Source organism: Heteronotia binoei, chromosome 2, assembly GCF_032191835.1.
Source record: "Heteronotia binoei isolate CCM8104 ecotype False Entrance Well chromosome 2, APGP_CSIRO_Hbin_v1, whole genome shotgun sequence".
Taxonomy (NCBI): Eukaryota; Metazoa; Chordata; class Lepidosauria; order Squamata; family Gekkonidae; genus Heteronotia; species Heteronotia binoei.
In genome coordinates this window covers 141,976,240-141,998,298 of record NC_083224.1, presented here as the reverse complement: position 1 = coordinate 141,998,298, position 22,059 = coordinate 141,976,240, and the positions used below count along the sequence as shown (strand labels likewise).

The following is a 22,059-nucleotide window of genomic DNA, read 5'->3' as shown; positions in this document are numbered from 1 at the left end:
CGGTGAGGCGGGTGTTGATACTGCGTTGGGTAGTGCCAAGGTAGACTGCACCACAGGAGCAGGGTATTTTGTAGACCCCAGGGGCTGAAAGTGGATCTCTCATATCTTTGGCCGAGTGCAACATGTGGCGGATCTGTTGTGTGGGTTTGAAGACTGTGTCAACATTGTGGCGTTTGAGAATTTTGCCAATGCGGTCGGTGACAGATTTTATGTGTAGTTGCTGCTGGAGTTGGCTTGGTTCACAGATGCGTGATGCTCGGTGGATGAGGGTTTTTACAACTATACATTTTTGGCAAGGATGATGATTGGTGATGATGGTGATGATTCATCATCCTCGCCAAAAACGTACAGTTGTAAAAACCCTCATCCACCGAGCATCACGCACCTGTGTACCAAGCCAACTCCAGCAGGAACTACACCACCTCAACCAGTCACTGCAGGCCAATGGATACTCCCTACAAGAAATTAGAAGAGTCCTCCATCCCAAGAGACCATCCACACCTAATCCCGAGCCACACACAAATGTAGGTACAGCCTTCCTGCCTTACATAAAATCTGTTACATAATTACATAAAATTACATAAAATTACACAATGCGTTTTACTCCTAATATAACATATTCATTAACAGTTGCTTGTTTTCTTCCTGAACGCTCCTCAAATCCAGTTTGTTTGGACATCAGAGAATGCCAACCCCTCCCTTACACAATGTAATTGGTTATATGCCCTTCATTTATTGAAGGTGTCAGCAAACAGTGGATCTTGCTCCTTTCTGTTAATATGTAGTGTGCCACATGGCTGTATTTTTTTCCTGACCTTATCCAACCTTGTGCCCTTTCAACCTCTTTATAAGTCAACCAGTTGTTGAAAAGCAGATAAGAATTTATCATTAATTTGTAAGGTACTCCACAGCAACATATGCAAACAGAAATTTACCAAATAGCAGATTAGGTTCTCTTTCTCTAAACTATGTCTGAGATATTTTCCATGGAGAAGTCTATGTTTATTCTTTACAATATGCTATGTTTTCTTTAATCAAGGCTTGAACGAATATCCTGGTTTGGGCTTGTTAATATTGTAGTATATGTTAGGAAAGAAAAGTATTCTCTACCCTTAGGCTTCCTGCCCTCTGTGCTTCCTTCCTTTCTTGAGCCATGTTTTTGGCAGCCTTACTGCTCTTGTGTATTTAAACTAGCAATAAGCTATTTGAGTTTAATCTTGGCTTCCATTGATTGAAACCAAAAGGTCCATCAGAGTCACAGTGAAAAGTCTGTTAAGCTCACTGTTAAAAGTTTACATAAGGTAGAAAGAACCGCTCTCTAATGGCAAGTTTTTAAATATATGTACATTCTAGTTTTTCTGCTCTTAAAATAGCTGGAACATATAGATGGAAAATATATGTGCATATTAAGGATGTATTGTGTATCCCCCCGTTTTAAATCCAGCCCAGAAGATTTTGCATCAGTGTTATGGATGATCCCAAAGAGCTATTTCAGATGTGAGCAGGGCCGACTTGCCCGCTAGGCAAACTAGGCAGTTGCCTAGGGCACCAGGAGGTAAGGGGCACCGAATTGGGCACCCCCCCTTTCCTGGTGCCCATGGCAAACACCTAGTTTGCCTCCCTTCCTGCCACCGCACCCCCCCCCCGCTCCTTCCCTTTGTGGTGCTGCCAGGCAGTGCCATGCTCCAGTGTTGCTGCACCGAGGCTGGTCCTTACTGGCTTCAATTCGGCTGACACAGCTTCTACTTCTTTTTTTTTTATTATTATAAGTTTTCAATCAAAAATAAAACTTATTACAGAAAAAAAACGAAAAAAGTATCCAAGTAGAGAGTGATTGAGGTTACATTGATTTACCTAGCTACATACACCCTCTAATAACTCAACTTAAATTATAATTACAACAATACCAATAACTAATAAAAAAAATAAAGAAAACTAGTCCATATTTCCCTACAACCATATATTTCCATACACATCATTTATTTCCTAACCATAAGTAAAATTTTTCCCACTTCTTTGTGGCATCGCATTTCGATATCCCTCTTACCATATTTGAGAGAATATCCATTTCCGCTACATTCAAAGTTTTTTGTATTAAGTCATCCTGCTGTGGGACACCTTTCTGTCTCCAAACTGAGGCATAAAGGATTCTAGCCGCCGTCACAATATACATTGTTATATACTCATCCTCACGTGGGAGTTCATTTCGAACCATCGAAAGTAACATTATCTCTGGTTTAAATTTAATATTCACTTTTAAAACCTCAGTTAATAGCTTATGTACCATAATCCAATATCTTCTAGATTGCTCACAACTCCACCACAAATGAAAAAATGAACCTATCCCCAAATTACACTTCCAGCATTTCGGGGGGATAGATGGGTTTATTTTATTCAGTTGTACCGGTGTGACATACCACCTGTGGAAAAGTTTAAAAACGTTTTCTCTGAAGTTAATCGGTTTGATAACCTTATAATTATTTCTCCAAAATAGAGACCATTGATCTAACGTAATAGATTTTTTCAAATTATTTGCCCATTTCAACATTGTTTCTTTAATTATTTCATCCTCCAATTTAATTTGTAGGAAGTAATTATAGACCTTCTTAATTATCTTTTCACCCATTAAAATTTTATCAAAATCAAAATTATGTTTTGTGAAGCCTAGTACTTTATCTTTATTATATTTTTGATGTGATCAGAAGCATACCCCACCAATCTAACTTCACTCCCCGGGTCTCTAGTTCCTCTTTTTTCCTCAGTTTATCCTTATCATCCAGTAAATCATTATACCTAATCACTCTTGATGATTCCCAAAGTTGTGGTAAAACAACAGCCTCTTCAGGTGAAATCTATCTTGGGGTTTTACCCCCATATATCTTATCCTTAATCTTATTCCACCCTTCATACAGGGATTTCCTAATCAGATGATTTCTAAAATAGGTTTGTGGTTTCTTTGTATACCAAAGATTAGAATGCCAACCTGTCTGCAGGTCGAATCCTTCTAATGCTAGGATACGTCTGTCTTCTAAGGTTACCCAATCCTTTAACCATAGAGTCAAACACGCTAAATGATAGATTTCTACTTCTTTGAACAGCCCATGACATGAGAGGAAACTTCACTCCCCCTCACATCTGGTTTCGGGAAGGAGGGGGAGCGAAGTCTCCTTTCGCATTGCGGGCTGTTCAAAGAAGTAGAAGCCGCACCAGCCGCATCGAAGCCAGTAAGGACCAGCCTCGGTGCAGTGCAGCATGGCTGGTTGGTGGGGGGTGGCACTGGAGCCTGCCTGAGAGGGAGGGCGACAGTGGGGGCGGTGGGCAGGGAGCCTGCCTGGGGCACCACATGCACACAGGCCGGCGCTGGATGCCAGGATTGCTTTTCATTCTGTATAAGGCAGCATAAGTTAGGGTAGGGCAGGGGTATTGAACTCATTTCTTATGAGGGCCAGATCTGAAATAAAAGAGACCTTGTTGGGCCATGCCATGTGTGTCATAAAATGCAATGCCAGGTAGCAAGACATAAACTTTATCAAATACACAGACAAGCACAATTAAAGATTGTGTATTTCTGTCATGTGATCGAGGGAACTGGGCAAAGGAAGCTCTGGCTCTTCCCCCCCCCCCAGGGGATGAGGAGAGGGCAGAGCCTCAACCAATAGAACAAAAACAAGCTTTGCTCAGTAGCTCTCCTGCAGGGATATAGACTTTCTAATTTCCCGGGAGGGGGGACACTGGGGCTCAGCCAAAGGCTTCTAAAAGAACTGGGATGCAATGATATCATAAGAAGAAGTCAGTGACATCACAGGGAGGGCCTCCATTATCACTACCTATGGAGGTGGGGCAATGGGGGATTTAGGGAGAAATTCCCCAGAAATTTAGTGGGAACCCCCCTAACAATGCCCCTGGGCTGGGCCAAACCCAGGGAAAGGTGGGAGTTGACCAGTTGGTTATAGTGGTATCTCAGCAGTCTCCTGCTGTGTCCTGTTTTTGAAATTCACTTTTAGAATAGTCACTTTAATATCTGCAAATATGCATATCATTGCATAGGATAAACTAATGGTCACAAATTTGACAGTAAAAGGCAACACAAGAAACCCTTTAGGGGAACTTTTTGAAAAGTTTCCCTGGATATTCATTTACAGGTGTTTTGATTCTGCCATATTTATAAGGGTAACATTGTACTGAAATTTACAAAATTATGGCATCACATATACCTTCGTTTGGTAAATGCATGGCTGGAATCTCTGAACTAGGGCAGAATAGAAAACAGTTGCTGTGCATTCAAAGCAACTGTGCAATAAAACAGCTACTCTGAGGTCCTCATTGAGTGTCCTAGAAGGTTCAGGTGTTATCCTGCAGGTTTCTCCAATCTTGTGATTCTTGATGTCAGATTTGTGTCCATTTGTCTGGGGATCTGAAATACTTTTTCTGCCATCTATGCCTGAAGGAGTAATTCAACATATGCAGGAACAGAAGTACACTTTATACTTCCAGGACACTCAATGGGGGCCTTAAAGTAGCTGCTTATTGCAAAGGAACTTCAGAAACAGATGGGAATAGGAGACTGCTGAATTGCAAGCTATTACAACACTCAGGACAGTGGAACCCCAGAACCTGACAGAGATATCAGCCTCTTCTCTCACTACACATGCTAAGTCACTCAGTTCTCACTTATACCCAGAAATCAAACTATGTTGTTCTAAATGGTGCTACTGGACTCAAACTTAGTTCTCACATCTGTTGTTAATTGCTTTATTATGTGTATACCAATTTGCTTCAATTTTCACATCTTACCTAATGTGTTATTCCAATCTTAGCTGTATGTATTGCTCAGGTACTTAGACATTTTTACTCCAATTAGCTCTTCCTGGCAATTTAACCGCCCCCCCTTACCTATATGTAATATTTGAAGAAATCTTAGGGAGTGAACATACTAAGTCTCTGAGTTCTTGCTTATACCCATAATGAACTTTACTTGACTTGTAGGCACTATTGGATTTAAACCTTGTTCCCACACCTGCTTGTTAACTTTTGTATTTGCTTGCTAATTTACTGCCATTAACAGATCTCTCTCACATCCAATCTCATCTATAACCACCTAGTACTTATGCATCTTGGCTTTAAATTCTGTTTTGCCAGTATCTGATGAAGTGTGCTTGCACACAAAAGCTTATACCCAGAATAAAATTTTGTTGGTGCCACTGGACTGAAACTTTATTGCTTCAGAACAACATGGCTACCCAGTTGGATTTAAAAAAAATAGCATACATGTACACGAAAGCTTATACCTAGAATTATACAATTTCAGTTTCCATTTCAGACCTTTAATCGCATAACATAAGATACATAAAAAGATTTAAATGGGCAAAATAAATCAAAATTAAATGTAGGTTAAATATATAATCAAGCATAGCCAGAGTTGTGTTGAAGAATAGCAGCCAAGAATTTTGCTGCAGCACAAGTAGTTTCTGAATTAAAGTTGCTCAGGAAAAACCGACAGAAAGATAAATAGTTCTGATTGATGCGAAACAATTCCTGACGGGTTTTTTTAAATAGATGGCAATCAGGCCTTGGATCCAGTGGGAGCTCACAGGACCGCAGCACCTGAACCTTTCTGAGGGTTCCCCCTCCTCCTCCCCACCTTGTCCATTGAATAGTAGGAGCAGCTGCATAACAATCCCTGGATGAGCTCACCACCTATTTTTCTACAAAACGACCCCTAATGGCAATTATTCAATAACTGGAAAATTGTATCAGGGCAGTTCGCACTGCAGGAACAGAGTCTTTCATGAAAAGGAGTTTGGAGATATCTCCCCTGCAGAACCTTGGAAGAAAATGCATTCAATCTGGCCAGCATAAAAACCATATGATAGGTAGGGATCACTAAATCAGTTAAATATTATTATTATTATTAATTATTATTTATTAATTTATATCCCTCCCTTCCCAACAAGTGGCTCAGGGCGGCTCACAGCATAGAATTCCACATAATAACATTTAAACATAAAACAGTTAAAATTAATTAATACATTTACAATTATAAAATATTTAAAATTATAAGACATTTAAAACATTTAAAACATTAGGGACAGCAACCTCTAATATAACTACACCTGGATTTCTTGTACCAGCTAGTCATAGGCCAGCTGGAAGAGGGTTGTCTTACAGGCCCTGCGGAACTGGGCAAGGTCCCGCAGGGCCCTCACCTCCTCCGGCAACTGGTTCCACCAGGAGGGGGCCGCCACAGAAAATATTGGGGCATCTTACCGCAACAAATGTCCAAACCTAAGGTGGCTGGAGAGCAAATATTAGGGTTAGCTGGGCATAATTTAAATTTCTCAAAATCAAGTAATTTTTTCATAATACAACTGATGATATATGATTCATCAAAAGTAGACAAGACATCAGCAGCCAACCCTAATTGGTTTAAGTTTGGACAAAAGGGCCTCTGATCAAGCTGAAGTATAAGATCCCTCAATAGGTAGGCCAGGGGTGTCAAACTCATTTGTTATGAGCGCCAGATCTGACATAAATGAGACCTTGTTGGGCCAGGCCATGTGTGTTATAAAATGCAATGCCTGGTAGCAGAGATATAAACTTTATAAAGGACATAGACAAACACAAAGATTTTTTAAAAACTTATATTCAAAACGTGAACACTTGTTGGACTTAAAGGTGCTTTCTTTGTTTCTCCCATGTGCAATCCAGGGAACTGGGCAAAGGAAGCTCTGGCTCTTTCCTTCTTTCCCTAGGGGACCAAGAGGGGAAGGATCCTCAGCCAATAGAAGGGAGGCTTGGCTCAGTAGCTCTGCTGTGCAAGTGAGCAGGCCTGGCAGAGCGAGCTGTGATGCAGAAAGAAGCAAGAGAGAGGGAAAAGGGAGCAGATGATAGCTAGTTGTTCAGGGGCCTGATAGGAGCCCTCCAGGGGGCTGATTTGGCCCCCGGGCCACATATTTGACACCCATGAGGTAGGATGATAAGACTGTCCCAGGAGAAAAATGCATTTCTTCACAGGATCCGCTACCCCATTAATGCCTTTGAAGATCATTCTCACCTGCCTGAAAATCTAAAATGGATTGGACAACATTTTCATATAAGTAAAGGAGTTTGTCAGTATGCCTGGCATTGGTTGCCCAGGGGAGGCCTGAGCTTCTAAGTCCCCAAGTCCTGTATTGGTTGCTGGGGGAGATCTCAGGCCCCCTGGAAAAATCCAACAGGGGCTAGAGCCCCTGAGCACCTCCGTAGTTTGCTCCTGTGCTCTCCTGTGCAGTTGAGAGAGCCTGGCAAAGCAAGCTGTCCCTTCCACCCCTTCCTCCCCAAGGGAGGAGCCTCAGCCAATGGAGAAAACAGAGATTTTGCTCTATAGCTCCTGTGTGATTGAAAGAGCATGGCAAAGTAAGCTGTAACACAGAAGGAAGCAAGAGAGAGGGAGAAGGAAGCAGATTTGCTCGTGGACCTGATAGAAACCCTCCAGGAGCCTGATCTGGCCTCTGGGCTACACATTTGACACCCCTGGGGTAGGGTTTAAATTGACAGTACTGAAGCACTTTCCAAGTATGATTATTGATCTCCACTGTGTGCTTATTTGAACCACATTTTGCTTTATGGTGAATAGATCTGGATTAGCACAATCATTTGTTGGGATGTATTATAGAAACTTCATGGCATTTCTGTAGTTTTGCTGTTTCCATTCAATTGTTTTTATGGCTTTTTGTTCCCCTATGAAGTTTCTCAGTAGTCACTGAGTTTGAAGGGTGAAAAAGTCTTTGCTAAATAGAGAAAGTACACTGCACACTTAGTTCTGTGTCCTGCCCTTGCATCTGTGGCTTTCTGCTGTGGGCTGTCCATTGCATCTATACTACATAGATTATTATTTAGAGCAGAGGTGGCCAAACTGCAGCTTGGGAGCCACATGTGGCTCTTTCATACATATTGTGTGGCTCTTAAGCCACCCGCGCCCCATTGGCTGACTTGAAGAAGACATTTGTCTATTTAAATCACTTATCCAATTCAAGCCAGCCAGTGGCTTGGAAATGCGTTTAAAGTTCCTTCCTTTCTTCCTTGCAGCTCTCAAACATCTAATGTTTATTCTATGTGTCTCTTATCTGAAGCAAGTTTGGCCACCCCTGATGTAGAGGTTTTCCAGTCCTGAGGGGTAACTTGACTATGCAGTTATATGTAGGCCACCTGACAGTTCAAGGGAGGTCATCCACCCCAGCAGCAGAATACAAGTCCAAACACATGCTTCTATAATGACTGTTTCCTATGGAAACCATTCCGAAAACCTTCTGCCATGTCTTGGGAGGTTCTGGTTGGGAGGTTCACCTGGGGTCACTTGGCTGCTGAAGTAACCGAAGCAGTTACTTGGGGCACTACAGGGAAGGAGGCAACAATCATGGTTTATGCCTTCTGTCACTCTAAGCCTGCCCAGCTCCAAACACTGGCAGCCCCTTGGAGGCAAAGCAGTGTAAGCAAGGAGGAAGCACTTGTTCCCACCTCACTTGTGCCACTGGTGCTCAGAGTCAGTGAGAGTGCATGAGAGCAGGTATGATTTCTTCTATACTCATGTTGCTGCTTGGCCTCAAGATGTAATGTCATGGAGCACAAGCTGTGCTGTGGACTGCAGTTCTGCTACTTGTGGTGGGTCAGCACTGTTTAGGATTTTAGTCTTCACTAAATCTTGGAAACAGCTTGCATGGACAATTCAAGGAAATGCCATTGAGCTGGTTAAATCTTTCAAATATCTGAGGATCAATTTTTGTTATAATGGAAACTGGGCTACACTTTGAGACTTCTTGAGGTAGAGAAAAGTGGGTTATAAAAACCTATTTTTCTTCTTTTGTATTCAGCATCAAAATAAAGAGTCAAGAAAGAAAAAAGATAGCATTGGATCAATTAACAACGTACTGCTTAATTCCATGGTATCTTTGCTTTCTGGATAGGTTTTCAATAGACATTCCTCCTATACCCAAATAACACAATATAATAATTTCTGTCCTCTGGGCCAGAAGCACCATAGAGATCACCAGAATTTTCAAGGCATGAGCTTTTAAGAGTCAAAGCCCTCTTCACCAGATCAAGATGGGTAGCTGTGTTAGTCTGTCTGTAGCAGTAGAAAAGAGTAAGAGTAGAAAAGAACAAGAATTCAGTAGCACTTTTAAGTACTAACAACATGTGTGGTATGGTTTGAGCTTTCATGAGTCACTGCTCAATGTGAAGAAGTGAGCAGTGACTCAGGAAAGCTCATACCCTACCACAAATGTTGTTAGTCTTTAAGCTGCTACTGGACTTTTTTTCTTTTCTGCTTCATCAGATCTGGGAGCTTTTTGACTCTTGAAAGCTCATTCCCAGGGCTTTTTTAGCAGGAACACACAGGATCACAGTTCCGGCTAGCTTGGCCAGGGCTCCAGCCCAAGAAAAGATCTCTGGCAGAGGAAAGGCACTAGGCAGCCAAACGCTCACAGACTGTATGCTCCATCCTCTCTGCTAACTCCAGCCTCCAACAGAGAGAGAGAGAGAGATGGAGTTGCCCACAAGTATCCCCTCCTGGGAGAAGCTGGGTCTTCTGCTTCCCACTCCGCCTCACATGGCTCTCTCTCTCAGGCCATGTTTGAAGGGGAGTGAAACAAGGTCTCTTATTCAGCTGTGTGAGAACACACATACATGAAATGCAGCTGATGGCACTGTACTGTTTTGTGTCAATATTTGGAAAATAAACTACTGAACAAGTGACACCACTTCCAGTTATGTCAGGGGTGTGGCTTAATATGCAAAAAAATTCCTGCTGGGCTTTTTTTTACAAAAAAAGTCCTGGATACCCCCCCCCCCCCAAAAAAAAAAAATTAAAAAAAACCCTTGCTGGTCTTTAAAGTGCTGCTGGACTCAGATCTAGCTGTTCTGCTGCTTACCAACACAGCTACTCTTTGAAACTGTCTAAGTTATTAGTAACACTCAGGGCTTTTTTGGTAGAAAAAGCCCAGCAGGAACTCATTTGCATATTAGGCTACACCCCCTGATACTAAGCCAGCCAGAACTGCGTTCCTGTGCATTCCTGCTCAAAAAAAGCCCTGGTACCACTATTTTTATTATGCAATTGGGAAAGGTCGGGCTACATTTCTTCCTGTTGTAGGGAGTGAAACTTTAAGGAGGGGGGGGGGGAAGCTGAACTTTTAAGAAAAAGTCTAACGTCTTCTCACTTCAGTCAAGAACAGAATGTGAAGTATTCATTGAAAGTCTATGTTGAAGACTATCTGAAACATGTTGAAAGATTTGCAAAGGAATTTGAAAGCAGATTTATTTTATTGCTGTTTGATAGCATACAGTCCCAGGAAGTGCACATTAAATTGATGTAAAATGTAAACTAGCAGGGAATAGTCACCAGCTAACTTCTGTAAAGCTCTAATTTACATGCAAGGAAAGGTTAACATTTGGCATCTTGATGCAGGAGGCACAATTAAGAAATGTAGGTCATTGAATTTCATTAGCAGAATACACGTGACTGGCAAATGTCCTTCAGTATATAAATTCCTTAACAAAAGAGTTGGATCTGACTGAGCCCCAGAAGCTGGGGTAAGGTGAGCTAACAAAACTTTGTTTTCAGTCTTCTCTGATTCCCTACTCTCAGCGTTCCTCCATCTAAATGCTAATTATCTCATATATTTAGGGTTCCCAAGTCCAATTCAAGAAATATCTGGGGACTTTGGAGATGGAGCCAGGAGACTTTGGGGATGGTGCCAGGAGACTTTGAGAATGGGGCCAGGAGCAAGGTTGGAACAAGTACTATTGAACTCCAAAGGGAGTTCTGGCCATCACATTGAAAGGGACTGCACACCTTTTCAATGCCTTCCCTCCATTAGAAATAATGAAGGATAGGGGCACCTTCTTTGGGGGCTCCTAGAATTGGTCCCCTGGTCCAATCCTTTTGAAACATGGAGGGTGTTTTAAGGAAAGGCATCAAATGCTATGCTGCAAATTTGGTGCCTCTACCTCAAATAACATCCCCCACCACAAAGCCCCAGATACCCGTGGATCAATTCTCCATTATTCCCTATGGGAATCGTTTGCCAAAGCAAATAACAGAGTGCCCAGTAGACATTCCCCCCCTCCGACTCTCTAAAGCGGGGGGAGGGCCTCCAAACTGGGGAAACCCCTGCCCCCTCCCTCCCTCTCTCTTTCTCACACTTACTCAGTCTGGTTCCTCCACAACTTTACTTGCTCTGAAAATGAAAGCAAAACAAATGGAAGGTCTGTGCTGTGATGAAGCTGCTGCTGACCCTTCCCCATGAAGTGCTTCCTGTTTCCTGCTCAACTTTAAAGGCACACATTTTTAAAACAGACCTGTTTGCAGGTTTCTAAACCTGCCGGAGCCTGTAAAACCGGGGATCCCCCGCTGGGACCTGGGGATTGGGAAGCCTACATATATTATGCCCTCCCCACTCCCCCCCCCCCCAAATAGCAATGTATATGCTGATGGTGTTAGGGTTGTATTTGCCCCAAATATACTGAATGGGAAAATGAAATGTGCATGTAGGATGGAATTGACAAAATTTTATTCTTATAGTTTCTCTTTGGTATCCCTACTTACTATGTAGACAAAGGAAAATATTAATGTTTATAATAATTTATAATAATATTTATAATGTTTATTATAATACTTATTTATCATTTACATTTATAAACCATCCTCCCGTGTGTACACTAGGCTTCCCAACCCTCCCGCCCTGGCGGGGGACCCCAGGATTTCCAGCCTCTTCCCCTGCTCCCCAAAAAAATGGAAGCTGGGGGAGGGGGGGAAACGGCGCCAAGGAGCATGGCGAGCCACCCCATCTCGGAGCGGGCGACGCCATTGTGCAGCTGCTGCCTCTTCTCCGCTGCACCGTAGCTGCTCCTTCGAGATGGGCTCAGCCTGAGCCCATCTCGGAGGAGCAGCTAAGATGAAGCGGAGAAGAGGCGGCAGCAGTGCAGCGGCATCACCCGCTCCGCTCCGCCTCTGAGGTAAAATCAGAGAAGGGGAGGGTGGAGGCAGGCCAGGAGCATGGCGAGCTGCGAATCTGGGTCCTTCTAGGACCCGGACTCGCGGCTCGCCATGCTCCTGGCCTGCCTCCACCCTCCTCTTCTCTGATTTCACCTCAGAAGCGGAGCGGGCGACGCTGCTGCGCTGCTGCCACCTTTTATCCGCTTCATCTTAGCTGCTCCTCTGAGATGGGCTCAGCCTTAGCCCATCTTGGAGGAGCAGCTACGGTGAAGTAGAGAAGAGCCCCCCCCCCCCCCCGCATGCACTTGGCAGGCACATCCACTCCCTCCCTGGGCTGCAGAAAGGCTGTTGTGCCAGACTTTGAATTCTGAGCTCCCTTTCCATTCTGCACGAGCCCAGGCATCTCCGCTGCCCCCCCCCCCATCTCCTTAGCCTCCCTCTCCTTCCTCAAAAGGCACCCTTGGTCCTCCCTCTCTCTCTGCCCCATTCCACAGGTCTGCCCCTCCTTGCTGAATTCAGCAGCAGTAAAGAAACACAAGGCTTCTCCCTCCCACATCAGGTCCCACTCAAGAAATATCTGGGAACTTTGAGGGTGGAGCCAGGAGACTTTGGGGGTGGAGCGAGGAGCAAGGGTGTGGCAAGCACAAGAGTTCTGGCCATCACATTTAAAGGGGACCACACAGTAAAGCTGCAGTACTGCAGCTGGAGCCCTCTGCTCACAACCTGAGTTTGATCCCAGCGGAAGCTCGTTCAGGTAGTCGGTTCCAGGTTGACTCAGCCTTCCATCCTTCTGAGGTCAGTAAAATGTGTCCCCAGCTTGCTGTGGGGAAAGAAATCAGAAAAGGGGAGCGTGGAGGGAAGGAAGGAAGGCATTTAAAAAGTTGTGAGGTCCCTTTAATTGTGATGGACAGAACTCCCTTTGGAGTTCAATTGTGCTTGTCACACCCTTGCTCCTAGCTCCACCCCAGTGTCTCCTGGCTCCACTCCCAAAGTATCCTGGCTCCACCCCCAAAGTCCCCAGATATTTCTGGAATTGGACTTGGCAACCCTAGTGTACACAGGGCTCAGGACAGTACGTATAAATGACTAAAAACATAAATAATAATAAAACAGTTTAAGAAGAGGAAGAAAACTGCAGATTTATACCCCACCCTTCTCTCTGAATCAGAGACTCAGAGTGGCTTACAATCTCCTATATCTTCTGCCCTCACAACAGACACCCTGTGAGGTGGGTTGGCTGAGAGGGCTCTCACAGCAGCTGCCCTTTCGAGGACAACTCCTGCGATAGCTATGGCTAACCCAAGGCCATTCCAGCAGCTGTAAGTGGAGGAGTGGGGAATCAAACCCGGTTTTCCCAGATAAGAGTCCGCACACTTAACAACTACACCAAACTGGCTCGTAAGTAATACTTAAGAATAAATAGCTAAAACAGTCTCTCTGATGTTACTATTTTGCTTCTCAAAATGGTAGAAGTTTTCAACCCGGTGTCAATTCTTCCTTCAGAGAAGTGAATGAAATCTCCAAAGTTTTTGGCCTTTAAAAAAAAAAATCTGTGATGGACTCAGGGTTTTCAATCCCAAACACTGAATTTGTAAAGCACTTCCCCCCCTATGCATATGTGTGCTAAATTCCTGCAGAAAATCATTCAGTTATTTTGCAGTTTAAGATATTACGTTTATGATGCAGTAACTCATTTGGGTGGTTGTCAGGATTATTTTAGACCCAAACAAGATGATATACTAAATGCATAATTATCACTAAGCATGGCGCGGAAATATGTTTATTTTCTTAATTGATTAAATTGAAAGCTTTTGACTGGGGCCATTTGTGTTTATAACTATTTATGTATAGTAGCTTGTTAACTTTTGGTGTTTAATTAAAAGTATTATCATTATAATCATTAAATTATAATCATTACTAGCAAGTGGTATTTCAGCTAGTTTTAGTGCAATCCTTTGCAGGATTACTCCAACCTAAGCTGATTGATTTCAGTAACTGTATAGGATTGCACTGTTTCATCCTGAGCAGCTTTATACCATTCTCTGAAATGGAATGTTCTGAATACCAGGTGTCAAAGTCTAAACAAACACAACAGAAACAGTAGTACTGTACAAAGTGAAATCTGACATCTTCATGTTAGGGGAAGAAATGCTCCTGTATGGCTTGTTTGTTATCAGCATCATCTAGTGGGTTTATTAGCCATTTAATGGAATATTGGTTATTCAGGAGCAATAATGGCTCCAGTTGAAATGTCTATTATGCTCTCTCTTTCCCATACCCTTTGGAATGAGTAGAATGTGACAGCTGAGCTTTCAGCAAGCTTCATGAATTTTAAATACTTTTCATTGCACTCACAAAAAAAGGCACATGGCGTGTGGTCAGTGATGAACTTGGAGCTAGCAGTCACTTTGGGTATTATGGGATATTAGGTGTCTCAGAGATAATGAATGCTTGGCTTATGCAGGTGCATTCTTGGCCCACCGTGCATGTCCAGGCAGAATAGACTGTGCCTCTCTGTGTCCAGCATCTAACAATTGGCCATTTTGTCGTTGTGAGCAGAGAAGTATTTAGAATGCAGCTCTCTCAGCATACTTGTGTAAGATTTAAATTCTCCATCATCATCTCTATCCAACAAAATCTTTACTGGTATTTTGTAGCAAGCTAACCAATGCCAGCAAAAGTTTTCTATAGCTTTACAACCTTCTCCCATGTCTTAGCATTCTGCCTTCTGTAGCAATTCCCCCTACCCTTTCATCAACCAAGACACATTTTTTTAAGGGAACTGGGTTTTTTATTCCAAGCACTGAGTGACTGTATGATTCTTTAATCCAGGGGTGGATTAAATTATGTGGCCCTTGAAGTCACTTGGTGTGGCCCTCGGGGATTGCTGAGCCAAACTCAGCCATGTGGCAGCCTTCCTGGGGCCTGACTGGTCAGCGAGGATCATGGGGCCCAGTCACATTGTGCATCAGCCTCCCCAGGGCCAGGCAGGGATCACAGGGCCCGGATATACTGTACGGCAGCCTCCTTGGGGTCTGGCTGGCCGGCCAGAATTGCTGCAGGGCCTGGAAAAGTTACTGTCATGATTCAGTTTGCACTTGATTATCCCAGATGGTGTCGCCTAATATACTAATGAGTGTGTGACCTAGGGTTGCCAAGTCCAATTCAAGAAATATCTGAGGACTTTGGGGGTGGAGCCAGGAGACTTTGGGGGTGGAGCCAGGAGACATTGGAGGCGGAGCCAGGAACAAGGGTGTGACAAGCATAATTGAACTCCAAGGGAGTTCTGGTCATCACATTTAAAGGGACAGCACACCTTTTTAAATGTCTTTCTTCCATAGGAAATAATGAAGGATAGGGGCACCTTCTTTTGGGGCTCATAGAACTGGACCCCCTGGTCCAATCGTTTTGAAACTTGGAGGGTATTTTGGGGAGAGGCACTAGATACTATACTGAAAATCTGGTGCCTCTACCTCAAAAAATAGCTCCCCCAGAGCCCCCGAAACCTTTAGATCAATTCCCCATTATACCCTATGAGAAATATTCCACATAGGGAATAATGAAGACGTTTCCCTCTCCTCCACACCCCCCCCCCCTTCTCGCAAATCTGATGTAGGGGATTGGCCTCTCTACTCACCAGCCAGCTTCTTCACTGCAACAAAGACACAGACACAGAAAGTTGAAGCCTTTCACCAACTCCTAAGGTGCAAAGGCACATGGTCCTTTGGGGCGGGGCAGAAAGCAGCCTGGGAAAGCTCCGGCTGCTGCGATGGAGCTGGGTGGGAAGGGGAGGGGCAAGGAGAAGCTGCTGCGATCCGAGGTGAGAAGGGAAGGGAGGAGGAGAAGCATCAGGGATCGGTGGGAAGGGGAGAGGAGAAGCTGCTGGGATCTAGGCTGCGTGGGAAGGGCCGCCATTCCCCCCACTTTCTGGATTTTTGCCAAGCGGGGGGGAGGCTCAAATCAGGGGTCCCCCGCCCAGGCGGGGGATTTGGGAAGCCTAGTGTGACCTAATATCAGCATATGTGGTCTAATATGCTACTGAGTTCCTGCTGGGCTTTTTCTACCAAAAAGCCCTGGATCTAGGCATTTGCCTAGGGCCTCGAGCAGGGTGTGTGTGTGTGTGCACCAGATTAGGCTCTCACCACATGACATTAAATAGAAAAACAATTGTTTGCATTAATTTTGCTGGCCTGAATCATTCTCTCTCGGTGGAGCACTGTTTTTTAAGTTGATAATTTTTTATGGCCCGTGAATGATGTTATAAATATCCATATCGCCCTTGGCAGAAAAAAGTTTCCCCACCCCTGCTGTAGTCCATCGGTGTAATAGGCACACCAGCAAATAACAACACATACATTCCAAAGTTTGTTTGTTTTTTAAATCAGCAACTCTTTTTAAATTCACACCTTTTTTGTGTGTCAGGTGCTTTACACACTGGGGGGTGAATTTCAAAAGTAATTTAGGAAGCAGTGAGGAACTCTGCTCTAATTGAAATGAATAGAAATGATGTGGATTTTTTTTATTGTTTCATACTTATTTTTTTATTAAAGGAGAGAGACATAGTAATTGCTTAGCCAGTAGGGTATAGTGGCTAGAATGCTGGGCTACTGCCTGGGAGACCCAAGATTTTGAATACCCACTCTGCCATGGAAGCTCAATAGGTGACACTCTCAGCATAACCTGTTTTGCACAGTAGTTGTGAGGATAAAATGGAGAAAGGGAGAATGTAGTAAGCTGCTTTGGGACAAATTTGGGAGGAAAAGTGTGGTATATATGAAAAAATATATAATAATGAATGATGTTGGTATACAGAGAGATAAACCTACATTTGTACAGCCTTAGGGGGAAAGGTGAGCTTTCAGTTGCAAATAAGACAGAGATATAAGTTTATAGATGAGAATAACTTCAGATAATCATAGAGCAAAGTAGTCCAATGGCACCTTTAAGACCATTGGTCTCTAACTTTGTTCTATTGCTTCAGACCAACATGGCTACCCACCTGGATTTATTTTCAGGTAGTCATGTTAGCTTGTAGCAGCAACAACAGGAGTCCATTGGCATTTTAGCAGATGGTTGCTAGGTTCAACTCAGGAAATATCTGGAGACTTTGAGGGAAAAGCCAGGAGACTTTGGGGTGGAGCCAGGAGCAAGGTTGTGACAAGTATGATTGAATTCTGTAAGGAGTTCGGGTCATCACATTTAAAGGGACTGTGTGCCTTTTAAATGCCTTCCCCCATTGGAAATAATGGAGGATGTGGGCACCTTCTTTTGGGGCTCATAGAATTGGACCCCAGTCCAATCTTTTTGAAACTGGGGGTGGGGCATGTTTCAGAATAAGCACCAGAAGCCCCCTTGAGCCCCAGATACCCATGGATCGATTCTCCATTATACCCTTTGAGGGCCAGTCTCCGTAGGGTATAATAGAGTGCCCAGTGGACATCCCACCCACTTTCTGATAACCCTGAGGGTGTCTCAGTCAGAGGATCCTCTGCCCCCAATTGAGGATTGGCAATCCTAGTTTGACACCTTGAAGATTAACAAACTTTATTAACAAAATTATCCTAGAATAAATGTTGTTACTCTTCAGATTGCCACTGGAATCCTGTTTTACTGTTTCTTGCAAAACAGTACGAATTTTATATATATCTTCCTTGTAAAGACCAGAACTGTAGCCCATGCAATTGATTTAGCACCCATTTGACCAAGAGCAGGGCTTTTTTGCTAGGAGAACATGGCAGAATGAAGTTCTGGAATATCTTCATGGAAACAGAGAGAGCCGGTTTGGTGTAGTGGTTAAGTGTGCGGACTCTTATCTGGAGAACCGGGTTTGATTCCCCACTCCTCCACTTGCACCTGCTAGCATGGCCTTGGGTCAGCCACAGCTCTGGCAGAGGTTGTCCTTGAAAGGGCAGCTGCTGTGAGAGCCCTCTCCAGCCCCACATATCTCACAGGGTGACTGTTGTGGGGGAGGAAGGTAAAGGAGATTGTGAGCCGCTCTGAGACTCTTCGGAGTGGAGGGTGGGATATAAATCCAATATCATCTTCTTCTTCAAAATATTTAAAAGTTCATGAAGAGCACCCATGTGTTCCTCCTTCATTTCCCTCTTGAGAGTTCCAGCACCTCTTTTCCAGTAAAAAAAAAGTTCTGACCAAGAGTATTGAAGAAGTTCATCAGGATAGGCATAGCAACAGAAGCAAGAAATGTGATAGTCTGACCTGTTTTGTAAGCCAAAATGCCCTCAAACGAGGTTGGGGAATTAACAGGTGGGCAACTATGGCTCAAAAGGATCTAGAATCTATGTATACAGGATTCTACTTCCAGAAATCCTTACTAAATCGACCAAGGACACTAATTAAGTAAAATAATTATGCTTTTATTAAAGAAGACTATAGAACACACATACAAGGTAATGGATTAGGGTTGCCAAGTCCAATTCAAGAAATATCTGGGGACTTTGGGGGTGGAGCCAGGAGACATTGGGGGCGGAGCCAGGAGCAAGGGTGTGACAAGCAGAATTGAACTCCAAGAGAGTTCTGGCCATCACATTTAAAGGGACAGCACACCTTTTAAAATGCCTTCCTTCCATAGAAAATAATGAAAGATAGGGGCACCTTCTTTTGGGGCTCGTAGAATTGGACCCCCTGGTCCAATCCTTTTGAAACTTGGGGGATACTTTGGGGAGAGGCACTAGATGCTATACTGAAAATTTGGCGCCTCTACCTCAAAAAACAGCCCCCCCGAGCCCCCGATACCCACAGATCAATTCCCCATCATTCCCTATGGGAATTGTTCATGGAGGTGCATAATGGCTATGGGGGAGGGGCTTCCCCCGCCAGCCAGCTGGCTGGGGGAGGGGGGAAGCCTGTAAAACCGGGGGATCCCCCGCTGGGACCTGGGGATTGGGAAGCCTATAATGGATACATACAACACACGTACAGACCTAATAATAAAAATAGAGAGACATATAGAGAGGTAACACAAGGATGGACAAACAGGGTGATAATTACCAATAGTAGTCTTTGAGGAAGGCTCCAATGGTGACGAATGAGGGAGATGTAGGAAGGGACCCTCAACTGATAAGGTATCGGGGGCGTATCTAAACATCTGGGGTACTGTCAGATGCACACGTGCAGAATGTTGGGTCAGAGGTTATAAAGTCTACCTTGACCCCTAAGAGGGTAGGAGGTTCAGGGGTGGATGACAAGTGGTCAGATGGTACATGATCTGACCATTCCGTTCCTGAGGACTGGAAGGTAGCAAATGTCACCCCCATCTTTAAAAAAGGTTCCAGAGGAGACCCGGGAAATTACAGGCCAGTCAGTCTGACTTCAATACCGGGAAAGTTGGTAGAAACCATTATCAAGGACAGAATGAGTAGGCACATTGATGAACACGGGTTATTGAGGAAGACTCAGCATGGGTTCTGCAAGGGAAGATCTTGCCTCACTAACCTGTTACATTTCTTTGAGGGGGTGAACAAACATGTGGACAAAGGAGACCTTGACTTCCAGAAAGCTTTTGATAAAGTTCCTCATCAAAGGCTCCTTAGAAAGCTTGAGAGTCATGGAGTAAAAGGACAGGTCCTCTTGTGGATCAAAAACTGGCTGAGTAATAGGAAGCAGAGAGTGAGTATAAATGGGCAGTCTTCGCAGTGGAGGACGGTAAGCAGTGGGGTGCCGCAGGGCTCGGTACTGGGTCCCATGCTCTTTAACTTGTTCATAAATGATTTAGAGTTGGGAGTGAGCAGTGAAGTGGCCAAGTTTGCGGATGACACTAAATTGTTCAGGGTGGTGAGAACCAGAGAGGATTGTGAGGAACTCCAAAGGGATCTGTTGAGGCTGGGTGAATGGGCGTCAACGTGGCAGATGCGGTTCAATGTGGCCAAGTGCAAAGTAATGCACATTGGGGCCAAGAATCCCAGCTACAAATACAAGTTGATGGGGTGTGAACTGGCAGAGACAGACCAAGAGAGAGATCTTGGGGTCATGGTAGATAATTCACTGAAAATGTCAAGACAGTGTGCGTTTGCAATAAAAAAGGCCAACACCATGCTGGGAATTATTAGGAAGGGAATTGAAAACAAATCAGCCAGTATCATAATGCCCCTGTATAAATCGATGGTGCGGTCTCATTTGGAGTACTGTGTGCAGTTCTGGTCGCCGCACCTCAAAAAGGATATTATAGCATTGGAGAAAGTCCAGAGAAGGGCAACTAGAATGATTAAAGGGCTGGAGCACTTTCCCTATGAAGAAAGGTTGAAACGCTTGGGGCTCTTTAGCTTGGAGAAATGTCAACTGCGGGGTGACATGATAGAGGTTTACAAGATAATGCATGGGATGGAGAAAGTAGAGAAAGTACTTTTCTCCCTTTCTCACAATACAAGAACTCGTGGGCATTCGATGAAATTGCTGAGCAGAGAGGTTAAAACGGATAAAAGGAAGTACTTCTTCACCCAAAGGGTGATTAACATGTGGAATTCACTGCCACAGGAGGTGGTGGCGGCCACAAGTATAGCCACCTTCAAGAAGGGTTTAGATAAAAATATGGAGCACAGGTCCATCAGTGGCTATTAGCCACAGTGTATGTGTGTATATAAAATTTTTTGCCACTGTGTGACACAGAGTGTTGGACTTGATGGGCCGTTGGCCTGATCCAACATGGCTTCTCTTATGTTCTTATGATGCTGACCCACAGGGTACATTACCTCAGAAAAGGGGAGGCTCCGAAGTGACCATAGGGGCTGGACTTGTGTGGTGGGCAGTGGCCAGTCTATTCTGGGTACCTGATTGGATGCCCATATCCAGCCAATGAGCGGACCTGGCCCTGGTTACCTGATTGGGTTTCCAGGTAACAATGGGCAGGAGGAGGCTCCAGTGTGACAGTTGAGGGGATTAAAACAAGCTATACAAACTTATCTAAAAGTGACAATAGGTAGCCAGATTGATAACTAAGGTGACACCCAATTTATACAATAACTATGGCTCTGAGTGAAGCTGTTCTTCCTCTTCTTTACTCCTCTGCTAGCACCATCCTTTGTCTCGGGTTCCGTTGGACAAAAGCTTAGGCAGTCTGGCAGGATCCCCGCCTAAGATAAGCTTGATTGCCTTATGCAGAAGTTGAAGCAGCTGTTGGATACATGAGTCTCTTGCTTTGCTGTAATGGAGTCAGGAAAACAAGATGGATTCTGGTGGTGTTAGCCTTTGGTTCATGGAAACAGATTGGAAACTGTTTGCCTGTACAGTTCATGGTAGCGTGGCTTCTTCCACTGCAATGGCCGAGATTGTGCATGCAAGCAGCGGCTGGAAGCGTCTGTAGTTCTGGCTAACCCATCCAGAGATGTAGAATGCTTCTGCAAAGCTGAGACTTATAGTATCCACATAAGCCTTAGAAACCGTGGGCAAAGTCCACTTCTTAGAACAGATGTGTGTGAGTGAAAACTCCAGGCACCTTGGCAACCATACTGGTGATCATGATGTCCATGTGTATGAAAAGTAGGGGCTTTTTCTTACAGTTTGTTTACTCCAGTAATAATTTGACATATTTAGAGCCTGTTTGGTGTAGTGGTTAAGTGTGCAGACTCTTATCTAGGAGAACTGGGTTTGATTCACCACTCCTCCATTTGCACCTGCTGGAATGGCCTTGGGTTAGCCATAGCTCTGGCAGAAGTTGTCCTTGAAAGGGCAGCTGCTGTGAAAGTCCTTTCAGCCCCACTCACCTCGCAGGGTGTCTGTTGTGGGGGAGGACGATAAAGGAGATTGTGAGCCGCTCTGAGACTCTGAAATTCAGAGTGGAGGGCGGGATATGAATCCAGTATCAGCATCTTCTTCTTGTCAGAGGCAGTAATGTTTGCCTACATTACTATTTGTTTCTGTAAAAAAGGAGGTTGTTTGGAGGGAGGGCATAAATTTACCTACTTGTCTCTAAAGATTACATTGCAGCAAGTGCTAAACAAAGTAACATGAAGGGAGAAATTTATCCCCCACTGAATGACATTTTAGCTTATGTGTGGGTTTAAGTTACATATAGCTGTTGTACTGGCCGTCTTAAAGGATGCATACAAAGCAAGCAGAACTATAATATTTTG

General features: G+C 44.1%; 1 protein-coding gene across 1 annotated transcript in view; it reads left to right on the top strand.

Annotated features, from left to right (window-relative positions):
* The window catches only part of DDAH1 (dimethylarginine dimethylaminohydrolase 1), a 107,513-nt gene that overhangs the window by 41,072 nt on the left and 44,382 nt on the right, over positions 1-22,059 (top strand). The gene's annotated exons all lie outside the window — the stretch shown is intronic.